The 14,807-nt window shown below is 43.3% G+C and overlaps 1 protein-coding gene and 1 pseudogene across 11 annotated transcripts in view; both read right to left on the bottom strand.

Moving 5' to 3' along the window:
* CGNL1 (cingulin like 1) overlaps positions 1-14,807 on the bottom strand; it is a 180,820-nt gene that overhangs the window by 51,364 nt on the left and 114,649 nt on the right. The gene's annotated exons all lie outside the window — the stretch shown is intronic.
* LOC105710679 (2-iminobutanoate/2-iminopropanoate deaminase-like) lies at positions 8,444-11,577 on the bottom strand (annotated as a pseudogene).

Below are 14,807 nucleotides of genomic sequence, written 5' to 3'. Positions count from 1 at the left end.
ACTAGAAAGCCAGGCTGCCCAACTCCAATACACACCTCACCACCCGACCCATTGTCCAGGCGTCTTCCGGAATGACCTGGCCAAGATGGTACTTCCACCATAACACAGCTCAGAGCCCAGGACGACTCCCAGCGCACAAGAAACTGCACCCAAACTCCCCTCAGCCTGGTCTCCAAAACGTTCCTAAACTGAATTCAGTCTCTACCCATTCGGTCTGATCTGCCCAAGGCTTCAATTCAAGCCCTGGGTCAAACGCGTTCCTCTGTGTATTGGTCAGGCTCATTCCCAGTCACAGACCTTGGTATAGTATCCACAACGCTCCGTGGAAAGTACCCAGAAAAGAAGGAATTACGTAATGCAGTATTTCCCCAGAAGTATGCTATGGAATAAAAGTATTGTGGAAGATTCTTTGAAAAATATTTGTGGCCCAGTCATATAAGTGTGGAAAATTTTTACAGTCAAGTCCTTTCTCAGAGAATCAAAATTCACATTAACCCACATATTAAAGGTTCTGAGTAGTTACATAATAAGAAAAGCCATTTAGGCCAGGCACGGTGGCTCATGCCTATAATCCCAGCACTTTGGGAGGCCGAGGTGGGCAGATCACTTGAGGTCAGGAGTTTGAGACCAGCCTGGGCAATATGATGAAACCTTATCTACACTAAAAATACAAAATTTAGCCAGGTGTGGTGGCACAGGCATGTAATCCCAGCTACTCAGGAGGCTGAAGCAGGACAATCACTTGAACCTGGAAGCCAGAAGTTGCAGTGAGCCAAGATTACACCACTGCATTCCACCTGGGTGACACAGCAAGACTCTGTCTCAAAAAAAAAAATTAACCTTTATCTCATGAGTTCCCAAGTTTATCTCAGATCTTCCTTCCTTTCTCCACCTCTATCTCCCCAATGCAAGTCCAAGCTGCCAACATTTCCTTCCTGGGCAACAGCAAGACCCTCCACATCCCCTCTCCTGCCCTTTCCAATCTATCCCCACACACTGGGGCAGGAGAAATTATTTTAAATCCCAAATCAGATCATGCCACCGTCCACCAAATGCTTCAGTGGCTTTCTTGTCACGTGGTCTACCTTTAGACCTTATACAGTCTACCTACCCTTCCAGCCCCATCTCACACCACACTCCTCCTCCTCACCCATCCCATCCTTCTACTGATCTTTCTTCTAAAAGAAAGTTCCTCTTGTACCATGCTTCGTCCCACCCCAGGGCCTCTGCACATCTGCCTGGAAGACTGCCTCCTCTTCATCAATCCTCACCTCCTCAAGGAAATGGTTTCTGACTACCCAAAGGAGATCAAATTCTAGCCCCTCTCTTCCATAAGCCTTGTCATGGGTGCAATTTTTACCTACTTATATGATTTTCTTTCTTATGTTTTCTTCTACTAGACTGTGAGTTTTTTAGGATAGACAGCATGCATCCAGTTTTGCTCATAGGCTTAATGCAGTGTCTGGCCACAAGTAAATACTCAAGAAAGGGGTGGGAAAAAAAAACAGGTCAGGCACAGGGGCTCATACCTGTAATCCCAGCACTTTGGGAGGCCAAGGTGGATGCATCACTTAAGCCCAGGAGTTTGAGACTAGCCTGGGCAACATGGACAAAACCCTGTCACTACAAAAAATACAAAAAATTCACTGGGCATGGTGGTACATGCCTGTAGTCCCAGCTCCTTGGGAGGCTCAGATGGGAGAATCACTTGAGCCTGGGAGACTGAGGCTGCAGTGAGCCATGATCGAGCCACTGCACTCCAGCCTGAGTGACAGAGCAAGACCCTGTCTCAAAAATAAAACTGTTGCATCAATCAATCTAGGTATGAGCAACTGATGTGAAAGAAGAAAGCACAACACAAGACTATACATTCCATCGTGGAGCTAGAAACCCAGTGCTACAAAGAGGAGGTGAGGGAGCCTTAACTCTATGTGGGTGAGACGGGTGAAGCCGCAGAGAGCTTGGTGCCACACGCAGAGAGAAGGCAGAGGCAGCGCAAATGGAGGAAAACAGCACGTGCCACAGTGTGGAAGCCTGCGAGGGCTGTCTACTTTCCGCTTGATTGTTTTCCATCTAGACCATCCCCACCTCTGATCCTCAAGGACATGGAGAATGTCTTTTACACTCTTCTTAGCATGACACTGAGGGCGCCAGGAAAATGGAAGTGCCCGCTGATGTGAAAAAGGAATGCCTCCCTATACAATGGCTGGGCTTCTTCCCTGCAGGGATCCTACAGGAGGCCGCCTGAGTGTGCATGGGTGTCAGCCTGCATCTCTGCTGCACAGCATACATGCTCGGCTCCTGTGGCCTGAGCTGAAGCCACCATTTGCATTCCTGTGGAACTGCTGCATTTCTGGAAACAATAGCCCTCTCTTTCACCCCATTCTGTGGTGAGCAGCTAGCCCCAATAATTTTCCTGTTTATGTTAAATAAGAAGCCAAGAGTGAAGAGGTTCAGGCCACGCATGACCCTCGTCCGCAGACTTTTACTTTGCAGGATCAGAGTTGAAGCATGCAAGTGTGTCTTTATTCTTTTTCCCCTGCTGAGGCCAGGAGACGCTTGCCAGATGCCGCTCCTAGAGTGTACTATCACAATAGGAGCTCTGCCAGGGACCATCCCACCCCTCCCCTTCCACCACCCGCCCCACCTCCTTCCCCACAACCTGCCCCCAGTTCCTACTCCAATCTAACCAGGCCTGTTCTTTGTTCCACAAAACAAACAGTGAGTTCCGCCTGCCAGGTCAGACAGGTGCACACAGGAGCAAACAGAGGCCTCTTGCCGAAGACCTTCTTTCCTGTTGGACCAACACTGTCACCAGTGCCCTTTGTTTGAAGCCACCAGATGCACCAGGCACTTCCAGGGACCTGCCAGAAGACACCTGGCCCTGCACCAGCTGGAATGTCACTTTCCAGCCATCCCCATACCACCAGACACAGTAGGAGGTGGGGTCTCAGGGGGGTCGAGGGCATGGGGCCTCCCATTCCTGGGGTCGGCTGCTCTGTTTGGATGGCTGAAATGCTGCTTCCACAGAATGTGGATGCAACTGCCACCCTCCTTAGCTCTGATGGACTCAGGGACCACAGAGCAGTTGCTGTGCCTGGCCCTTCACCCTTCTCCCCTCTCTGAGTCTATCAGCATCCATCAGACACTGTGCTACCCAGTCTGAATGTATGGGCTCATTTCGCCCCCACTGGGCTCCATGTGCTGGGCTCCGTGATTATCCTCATTTTATTGATTAGGAAACTGGGGATCCAACCAGGGAAGTGCCCTGACTCAAGGCACACAGCCAGGATTCAGTGTGAGTCTGACTCTGGGGCACATGCGTTCATCCTCTACGCTATTCCGCCTACCGCCCCAACTACTAGCTAAAGGCCACCAACCTCTTTCTTGATCATTGCTTTACAAGACAGACTTGGAAGGGAGTAGAGCAGCAGTCAGGTGGAAGTAGAGGTGCCCACTCTTTTTGGCACCAAGGACCAGTTTCGTGGAAGATAGTTTTTCCATGGATGGTGGGGGAGATGTCGGGGAGGGATGGCCTCAGGATGAAACCATTCCATCTGAGATCATCAGGCATTAGTTATTACAGATTGTCACAAGGAGAACACATCCTAGATCCCTCGCATGCACAGTTCACAACGTTCATGCTCCTGATCCCTAACAGGTCACAGACCTGTACCGGTCCATGGCCCAGGGGTTGGGGACCTCTGGAGTAGAAGGCAGGGCTTGACCCAAATATCAGGTCAAGCACAACTCTTGATCTTCTCAGTAGGTAACTCTGTTAAAAATTATCATGGACTTCTGAGAAATAGTCACGTTTTGGTTTTAAGGCCCTACAAAGAAGAAACTAAGGCTGTTTGGGTTTTTTTTTAAAAAACGTATTTGCCGCCGTGGTAAGCCAGTCTAACTGAGATTTACAATAACCCTGTGAACATTTTCCCTGAAACACACACGTCCCTCCTCCTGTCTTTCACTCATTTATCTTATCTTGAAGTTCAGAAGGCTCCATTCCACAGTCATTCCTGGTTATCAGTTTTGCTTTTACAAACAGCATTTATCTGGATTGCCAAGACATTCTTGGCCTTCTGGAAATATGCTTTCATTTTTCTTGTCAATTAGTTGCTTTATGTGCTTCCAAAGTTAGGCTTTCATATGAAAATAGAGGGGGCTTCCCCACTCCCTCGGCCTTCACTTGGCATTAATGAAGTGTGCAATGGAACTGAGACCTAATGCTTTATTAAAGTTAATCCGTATCAGGGAAAGTGGGGCTGGTCCCACTCCAAATCATGTGAAACACCTCCTAAAACAATGCGGATTCATTTACTACCCTTCCTTGGTGCTTGTAAGTGCCGCCTCAAAATCATTCATCAATGCTTTCATAGGTAGAACCTGAACACTCTACGGTAGCTATACTTTTGTATTTTCCCAGCCAGTCCCTAGGGCTGATTACGTACCGTCACCCTTTCTTTCTCTCCTTAATGGTGTTCCTAGGCCAAAGGGCTGTTTTTGAGTCATCGCAAGTATAAAACCAGAAATTCACGTTTTACAAGATGTTGATTTTAAAGAAACAAGCTAGTAAGAAGCATGAGGAATACTTTTGTGGGAGCGGAGGCCTTCCCACTACACAGGTCAAAGCCACTTGAGGTCTGAGAGCTGGCAGAAGTTCCAGACCATGAGGTCGCTGGTAATGAGACCAACCCCAGCTAGAAGGCTTGGTGGTAAATGAGCTGACTGAGAGAGCAAGAAGGATATTGATGTTCCATGCAAATGAGTTGCTGACAGCTGGTTTCTAAGTTACACACCAAAGCTATTTCAGAGATTTCTCAGGAAAAGCTTCATGTAGAAACTAGAGGAAGCATCATGGTTTAAGGACCCACAGGGTATAGCCAAGTTATATGAACTGATCTTCTGCACTATAAAGCCCCCAGAAGGATGTAAAGAAAGATTTTTAAAAGACCTCTTCTCCCTTCGAGCCGTTTCCAGTAGAGGTGATGACAATCTTCACAGTTCCTGTCATACAAGGAACGAGTGATAAATCCCTAAGACAGGAGTAGAGAGGAAGCTACTGCGTGCAGAGCAGAAGAGCTACCTTCTGGCTTTACAGTTAGTATTGTACGTGAAGCACATGGAGACATTTAGAGGGATGGCAAACGCGCCAGTGTCTGAGCTCATGCCCAGACACTCAAGTTTCCAGGGAACACCCTTGGCCAAAATCTGCTGGATGGGATGCCAGCTGAACACTGTGCACCATCGCAAGTGGCTGGAGTTCAGGAATGAACAGAAAGCCGTAATCCAGCGGTTCTGGGATGGAAAATGTAATGCACACCAGTTTGCAATTAGTCTAAAATGAAGAATCAGGACCATTTAGCCCCAAAGAGAAAGAACAGAAAGTTCATGGGATCAGCCAGTTTCGCAAAATAAAATCCATCCCTCCTCCAGCTTTTACGTTTTCTACTTCTGTTTTTAATGGCCTAATCACATATGAGTAGTTTATTATAAGTTGCTCATAAATGAAGGGTGTTAAATGCTGAATCCAGGTGCAGCAGGGAAAAAGAGTGGTGGGAGAGGTGGACTCTTCCACAGCCTGATTTCAACAGAACCACAGCAGGGACCTAGAGACACGGAGAACAGAACGAGAACTCCACCTCTGTGCTTCCATCATAAACAAAGCTTCCTGGCCTCCATTTCAGAATACAGATCCTTCTCAACCACTCCCCACTCACACGCTATCCAGTTACAAATATTCATTTGATGGCTATGCCTTGAGAACAATAAGTCACTAGATGAACCTATAAATGTAAAACTTTTTAAATGGCAAGAGCACAGGCATATAAAAATCATGGTCTTTGGAGCCTACATCCCTTGCTTTGCAGATTTATTTTTTTAAGTGGTTTTCAGCTTTATACCCTCATCAGTGTTTTCACGTCTCTCTCTGAGCGCTTACCGTCCATCTCATTCTTCTAGGTATTGAGGGTTACAACTGTGGCACGTGAATCCATCCCTCACCCATACATATTTAGGAGAGTTGCCTGGGTCTCTTGGGGATCTGGACAATGTCTTGCTTATCTTCTTAGCTACACTGCCTGGACCAGTGTCATATATACAATTGGAGCTGCATAACTATTTGTTATCGTGGAAGACCTCTGATTGTGGAAAGTTACCAAGCACATATTACAGCCATAGTAGATGAAAAGAAGAGCATAGAATCTGAGAATACGCAATCTCACTGAATCCACTAAATGGTAGGTTACTAGAAGGGATGGGTTACTAGTTCGGAGGTTTCTAGAACTTGTTGCATGTTTACTTATGCACATGAGTAGATCTGTGCTGCTGCCAGGGAGTGGAGCTTAGGATCATCCAAAAGTCCTACTAATTCATGGGTCTCCATTCTATAGTTAATCCCCAAAAATGAAAGAAAAAGAAACAGGCCATGACATGTATCTCTTTTCAGTTTAATCAAGTTCATTTTTTTTTTTTTTTTTTGAGGTGGAGTTTTGCTCTTGTTGCCCAGGCTAGAGTGCAATGGCACAATCTCAGCTCACTGCAACCTCCACCTCCGGGGTTCAAGCCATTCTCCTGCCTCAGCCTCCAAAGTAGCTGGGATTACAGGAGCCCTTGTTTCTGACCATGGAGATCATTGTGAAACTTGGGTCTGCCATTTTGTACTTGGGCTCTCTCTGCCTGCTTTGAGTCACATACAGCCTTGATAAGTATGCTTTCTGTGTCTTTATGTCATGAAAGACAAGTTAACAGGACAGGACCAAGAGTTCTGTCATCCACCACTAGGAAGCTCCTTCCAAAATCTGTCTGTGGCCCCAATCTCCTACCTAGTAACCCTGACAAAAGACAGCATAATTGGAGTGATTCTGATTGATTCCTGACTTCTAGGGATCATCTTCTTCACCTCTTATTAAATTTCAGTATTTTCAGAAGAAAGGCAAGAGGATGAATATGATTCAACTTTACCAGCATTAACTTCACTGCAAATTTGAAATCATAAACTCACCATTTAAAGTATTAATTCTGGTCTATCATATTTATTATGTTCCTTATCTTGTTAACTCCCAGTATCAAATCAGACCTCAGAATCAGAAATACTCATACACTCACATTTAACAGCTAGACTCATCCCTTATCCCACGTGCAGAAGGACAGATGTTATCTCATACTTCACAATGAGGAAGTAAAATCTGGAAATAAAATGCCCACACCTGAGGGCCTGTTCAAGACTCTGGGACAATGATTTGTTTCTCCCTCAGTGATATGTGGGCCTGGGGCATGTACAGATGACAGTGTGCGTGCCTGGATCATCTACCTCCTCTCTCTCTCTGCTCATGGGGTCCCCAGGTCCCCAGGCTAGCAAGGAAACTTGGGCATAACTTCCACAATTTTATGTCAAGGGAAGTTTTAATTCCCTGAGGAAATGTTTTAGGTTTTTTTTTTTCCTTATGGATAACAAAAATCACGAAGTTGATCATGTTCCTTTTTCACTTTGCCGAAAGTCTCAGGACTACATTTCTAATTCTAATTATTGGACTACATGGCTGGGTTCTATTTGTCTCCTACGATCCCCAGAATTGATTCTATTTAGATTTATGTTTTCTATGATCTTTTGGAAGTATCTTTTTTATTTTATCTATGTGCTTTTGTGAGTATTATCAGATTCAACCTATGAAAAATGTCAATGTATAAACAAAGTTGCAGATCTATTGCTCACAAAGTTTCCTTGCAAATAAGAACCTAGAACTCCTTAATCTGTGCATTGTGCTATCAGGAAGGACTGCAGCATAATCCAGAAATGTGTGTGATGCCTCCGAGGAAACCGATCAAGTTAGGCCCATCTCATCTTTTGAGCTCCATTTCTGGGGTCACTGAGTGGCTCGCATCCTCTAATTTTCTCCCTTGAGAGGCGTCTGCCTGCTGCCAGGCCTCCCGGCTCTGCCTTCACCAGCGTGAGAAACCTGAGGCTTTAGCTGATAAATCAAGCATATGCCTCCAGATCAGTCGCCATATCAGAGGATTTCAAAGAGTAAAAGCCTTAAATGAAGAAATAAAGTCTTTAACTGGAAATATCTGGAAGTGAGTTGCTGGGGAGTGAAGGTGGAGGAGGAGGGGAGTTGGTCCCAGTACTATTTGAATCTTTCTTGGAATAAATACATTTTTTAATCAGTTTTCTGACACACTGTCATTGCAAACCTTCTGCTATTCCCTGAAGTAGAGAGAGTAGGCATTTCTTTCTCTTCCTAAATTATAAGGAAGATTCATCTGTTCTTCCTACATCATGGGCATCATTATCCCACTACTATTCTGTCTCTTAGCTACAGTGTGAGCATCTTTGAGTACAGGAAATAAATGTACTACTGCTCATTCCTTCACTGTATCAGCTGACAAACATGTGAGTGCCTCCTGGAGCTCAAAGCCTTGCAGGGCAGACGAGAGAGGAAGTTAACTGCAGTGCCAGTGGCATAACACAGACGCAAGTGTTGCCACAGAGGAAGCTGTGGCACTGTGGGAAGGACGCTGCTTGAGGATGACCTCACGGAAGAGGCACCAAACTGGTATTAGAATATTCCCCCACGTAAGATTTTTAATGAAAAATTATTCTTAGAACAGTTTTAGATTATGGAAAAACTGCTGAGATAATACAAAATTCCCATTCAACTCAGCTTCCCCTTTTACTGCATCTTACATGGACATGGTACATTTGTCATAATGAATGAACTAATCCTGATCTATTATTATTAACCAAAGCCCATACTGTGTTCAGCTTTCCTTAGTCTTCACCTAATGCCCTTTTCCTGCTCTTGATCGCGTTCAGGACACCACATCACATTCAGTCATCGTGGCTGTGACAGCGCCTCGGACTTTCCCTGGTTTTGATGACCGTTGACAGTTTCAGGAGTACTGGCTCAGATATTTTGTAGGATGTTCCTCAATTGGGATTTGTCTAATGTTTACACTGGGGGTATGGATTTGAAATACCACAAAGGTAAAGTGTCATTTTCAGCACATCATGTCAAGGGTATATACTATCAATGTGATTGATGCTGAAATTGATCACCTGGCTGATGTAATGCTTGTCAGGTTTCTCCACTGAGTCCTCCCCCCAAAATGACTCTTTTCTCCCCCACTTCAACCTGTACACTCTGGAAGGAATTCACTTAAAGAGTGGGGAGAGAGCCCCAACCTACTAGAAGGCAATGTATCTAAATAAATTATCTGGAACTCTTCTAGAAGGGAGATTCATCTATTCTTCTCCATTTATGTATTCGATTACTTGTTACATCAGTGCAAACCCATGTGCATTTATTTTATTTGGGGGACATAATTCAATACTATGTTATTTTGTGACTTTGGCCACTGGCAGCTTCTGTATTTGGTTCCTGTGTCCCTCTGCCATACCTCATCGATGTGTGTGTGTGTGTGTGTGTGTGTGTTTGGAGCACTTCCTTACTTTCTGGCACTGCTAGGTAGGTTTTTATACTGTGGTTTCTAAACATCAAAGCCTGGCCATGTTAACATCATCTTCAAATGTATCAACATCATAGAACTTTAATGCCAGAGATGACCAGAGGTCATAAATCCAGTACCTGCATTTGACATAAGATAAAATAAGGTTGGCTGAGGTCAACATAAGATGAAACAAGGTTAGTTACCTGAGGTCACACAGCTTTTTAATAGCAAAGCAACACAGTCACTATGAGAACTCCTGATTTTTATCGCTTTTTTTTTTTTCCACTACTTCAAGTAACTACTGTTGTCCACGTGTAAAAGTCCAGTCTACAGTAGAGAAACCGTGTCTGTCACAAAATCTCTCCAGGTGACCAAGCTACCATCAGTAAGGCTGCACAAAGCAGGGTTGAAAATATGCTTCTCTGACCTCCAGACATCCAGAGAAAATGCTACTCTTTTTTTTTTTTAAGTAACAGCTTAATTTTCCTCATAATCTCTCTAGTTTCTCTCACAACCTCTCACCTACCTACAATGGCAGTAACCCTAACTTGAACTTGGTAGTATCTCAGTCGCTTCTGGTCTAAACAGTTCCTTTTGAGTAGATGCTTTAATATCCGAGCTTCAGCACCAAAGCTAATGTTTGGGAAACAACTTGAATGGTAGGAAGCCTGGAAAATAAAACTTAAGAGGAATAGAATAGCGCTAAGACAATTCAACGAGGCAAGAATCGTTCCTTCAACAAATGGTGAAGGGACAAATGATATCTACGTGCGAAAGAATAAAATAGACTCCTACTTCACACTATATTCAAAATTTAGTCCAAAATGAGTCACAGGCTTAAATGTAAAAGCTAAAACCATTAAATTATTAGAAAAAGAGCAAATCTTAAATCTGCATGTCTATTTCCTTTCCATCAGAAAAATATTATCTATTTAAAATTTTGATTCATTTTCTGTTCCTTTATCTCTACCATTCAAATTTAAATACTTTAATTTTACTCTAGTAAAAGCTGAATTACCAGAATCACATACCTGACACGATAACTAAGTATTTCACATCACTAAATTTATTTGAGTCAGGTGTGTTCTTAATTATTTCTCAGGAACAATAACTCATCTTTCCCACGTTATTTCCCTGTTACTTGACTACATAATGACCATCTGTTTCCTACATTCAGTGATATGGGTGTGTATAAGTATAATTCGTAACATCGGTAACTGGATTCATCATCTAATCTTCAATTCATGTTTAATTCTATTATACAGTTTTTCCATAACTTTCAATATTTTAGTCAAACTTATACTTTCATCAGTTATAAAAAATCAAGATGTTAATTAGGATGTTACATCAACTGTGACAATTAAGATGTTAAAAATTCCAGACTAGACAGCACTGGGCCCACGTATAGTCAGGCTGTCGTGAGAGGTCCTTGAACAGCTACTGCTTCAATTTCAACCCGGCCTCCTTTGCGCAAAGTAGCAAAATACAGTAAGCAGCCCTAGCAGAAAAACCACTCTTGAAATACTATTTGTAAATTACATTGACAGCCCTGAGGTTATTTATGTCAGCTTGCCAAACAGTTGTTTTTACCACATTAGTGAAGTCACAGCCTGCACCTTTCACAATATCACCCATGTTCTTTAGGGCCTGTTTAGCTTCTTCTGTTACCCACCCTCAGCACAAGTTGGCCACTTGAAAGGTCCACTTGAAAGCTGTGTATCTGTCCTGAAATATAAATGATCCTGTCAACTAATGCAGCTTTACTGTAGGGACCAGCATATCCTTGGGCTTTCTCAGTGCTGATCATCCCCTTTCTGATCAAGGATGGCATGGCTAAGCCTTCTCTTGCAGCCCCTCTGGGAGAGGCAGTCCCTACACCAGTTCTGCTCACTTCTCACTCAAATGTAGAAAAAGAGAAGGTATTCATGAACTTGGATGAGGAAATGGTTTCTTAGACATGACACAAGTAGCAACAGAAAAAAATAGATAAACTGGACATCATGAAAATTAAAAATCTTTGTGCTTCAAAGGGTAGCATTTAAAAAGTGAAAAGACAATCCAAAACGGGGAGAAATATATTGTAAATTAAATATGTAATAAGAGACTGGTATCCAGAACATACAAAGAACTATTACAGCTCAATAATAAAAAGATAACCCAATTTAAAAATGGACAGAGAATCTGAACAGATAGCCTTCCAAAGAAGATATACAAATGGCAAATAAGCGCATGAAGAGATACTTGATATCATTAGTCATCAGAGAAATGCAAATCAAAACCACAATGAAACGCCATTTCCCACCCACGAAGACGCCTATCCTAACAACGGCAGATAACAGCAAGTGTGGGAGAAAAGGTGGAGAAATGAGGACCCTCCCTCATGAATTACTGGCGGAATGGGAAATGGTGCTGTCACTTTGGAAAATATTTTGGGAGTTCCTCAAACAGTTATTTTATGACCTAGCAACTCTACTCCCAGGTATACATATCAAAGAAATGAAAACATCTGTCCATGCAAAACCCTGTACCCTCTGTATACTCGAACACTGTATCCAGAGACTGTAGAATATTGGTGACTCTCTGAGAAAGCTTATCTGAAGTTTTTTCCTCCCCACTTAGCCTATCTGGCAGCATCTGAACTTTTACAGCAACTCTATTTCACAGATATGCACATTGAGAGAAATAAAGAACCAGTAAAGGCAATGTTCTCAACAGCACGATCTACAAAGCTAGCAACTCATCACAATTCTAAACCCTTGGTTCTCTGTAAATATCTGCCCCAACATGGATCTTTTTAAAATATAAAATATCCTGAACAAAAGGAAAATCTGAGTATATAGATGCATTTGGTAACAACCAGTGATGCTTACATTATTACCAATATCAGAGAACACCAAAAACCTTAAGAATTCCTCAAAATGCTATTGAGAAAAAAATGTATCCTATCCCAGTATGTCTGTCCTGCCAAATGTTCCCACTAAGTATCACTTTTGCCCAGAACAACAACAAACCAATCCTCCTCTTTAACTTCTCTTTTTTTCTGGCTCTGTCTACCTGAAAATAAGTAATACTGGCTTAAGTCAAAATAAACTTAAAAAAAAAGTTAAATAAGCTCAAGAAAAGAAAGAAAAGTTGTTCTTTGGAATTCATTTATCATCCTGGAAGAGAAGGAGGAGCACTCCTGTCTGTCATAATAATATGACTTTACAAATACTCATCTCTTCCCTTCATCAAAATGCACACGTACAATAAAGTATCTAACCCTAGTCTTTCTAGCTGCTGGGCGATTGAAGTTTAGTATGATTGCACTGGTAATAAAGGTATTTTAAGTTTGTCCACTTACAAGCTTCGCTTGCATCGGGAAATAGTTAAACTGGGCTGGGAAAACTAACAGCAAAGAAGTACATTATCTACACAATACCTCAAGCATGGCTGGTAGGGCCAGGTCTACAATTATTGTGTCATCTGTAAGAAGTTCTAAAACACTCCTCCCAGTGGAACTATAAAACAAGGACAGAATGCAAACAGCCTCCTCTTTAGGAGTATGAAACTACTACAAGCACCTATTGGGCCCAACCAAAATCAGTAGCTCCAGCCTAGCCTTTCTCTTGTGCCAGACACCCCTCTTCCGGTGTCCCATAGATGCCTCAAACTCAGCACAGTCAGATTCAACACGCACAAAATGGAAGTCTTCATCCCACTTACCACTCTAAGACAGGGACCTCCTCTAGTCCTTCTTAATGCCTCCTATACTCACCCAGTCACCACCTTAAAGCTGAAGGTCACCCTGGACAAGCTGTTCTCATTCATTCGCTCCAATCAACCCACAGCTGTGAGGAGGGACTCCTGTCAAAAGGCTAAAATGTGGTTGGGCGCGGTGGCTCACGCCTGTAATCCTAGCATTTCGGGAGGCCCAGGTGGGTGGATCACAAGGTCAGGATATCGAGACCATCCTGGCCAACATGGTGAAAACCTGTCTCTACTACAAATACAAAAATTAGCTGGGTGTGTTGGTGCAGGCCTGTAATCGCAGCTACTTGGGAGGCTGAGGCAGGAGAATCACTTGAACCAGGGAGCGCGAAGTTGCAATGAGCTGAGATTCCACCACAGCACTCTAGCCTGGAAGAGCAAGACTACATCTCAAGGGGAAAAAAAAAGGCTAAAATGTTGGGAATAAGAGAGAGGAAGACTGGACAGACTCAGCTGAGTGACAGAACGGACCGGACTTGGTGATAAGAACAGTTTACAATTCTTGCAGAAGCGCTCAATATCTGCCCGGCTTTCCAACCCTGTTTCTCTCTTTCTCACTGATTTATTTGCCCCCCTCTTCCTTTCCCTCCACAACCTCTTCCATGATTCTTTGCAGTGATATCATTCCCATTTCCACAAAGAGAAATAAAGTCATGGGGCCCTAAAGCTTGGTTAATATTTTTCTGACAAGTGACCTAACACAAAAGAGGAAGGAAAGGGTTAACTGGGACCGAACTCTCTGGCCACATCTATTAGCTGATCCCTGGGAGAGGTGAAGTTTCAGGCCTCAGCAGAGTGAGCCTGCCCCGGCCCTGGAGCACCAGGAGGCCAGGTGATTCCACAGGTCACCACCTCAGCCCGCCTGAGTCAGCCCGGCCCTGACTCACCCTCGCTTCTGATTCCAGTCCCCTGACTCAGCTACTCACACATTCCTGACTTCTTGGCCCTTGACTGGTTTGCTGACTTACTTTGGCAGACCTCGGAATTTCTCTAGAAGGCTAATGCTAGACTATTAGGAGAGGTGAGTGAGATGGGGCACCAGGAGAAAGAAATGGCAGATGGCTAACCTCCTCTTATGAGCATCCAAAGGACTGTGCTGCTGCCTCCAAGGATGGCGTGCGGGACATTCTATACACGTCTATCTGAAAAGGTCCTCCAAATGTATTGTAAGAGAGGAAGAAGGTGTTGTCAAAACTATGATCCAAAATTTATTTTTTCTACCCTATACTCTTATGCATTGTTCAATTTACTTTAAAACAAGCTTCTTCTAACATTTCTTTTCACTAAAGTAACCACAAAATGAAAGAATCCACAAAATTACAATTTGGATGGGAAAAAACCTCTGTGGCAAATAAAATGACACTTCACATATCCTCCACTACTTACTCTAAATATGAAAATGTAATTAGATTTGTAAACCACCAAAAAAGATGTACTCCTATTTTTTGTATGACTCAGGCTGTAAGTAAAGATAACTTGTTCAACTACTAACAATATTTCTACTGCCAAAGGGAAAAAAAATCACTTATTTTTATCCGTTAGGTTGATTCATATTTACTGTTCTTGAAATGTCTTTCTAGCAAAATACACCATCTTTTCAAGAATAT

Source organism: Aotus nancymaae, unplaced genomic scaffold (assembly GCF_030222135.1).
Source record: "Aotus nancymaae isolate 86718 unplaced genomic scaffold, 86718_ANA_hifiasm-v0.15.2.pri h1tg000041l, whole genome shotgun sequence".
Lineage (NCBI taxonomy): Eukaryota > Metazoa > Chordata > Mammalia > Primates > Aotidae > Aotus > Aotus nancymaae.
This window is presented reverse-complemented; position numbering and strand designations above follow the sequence as displayed.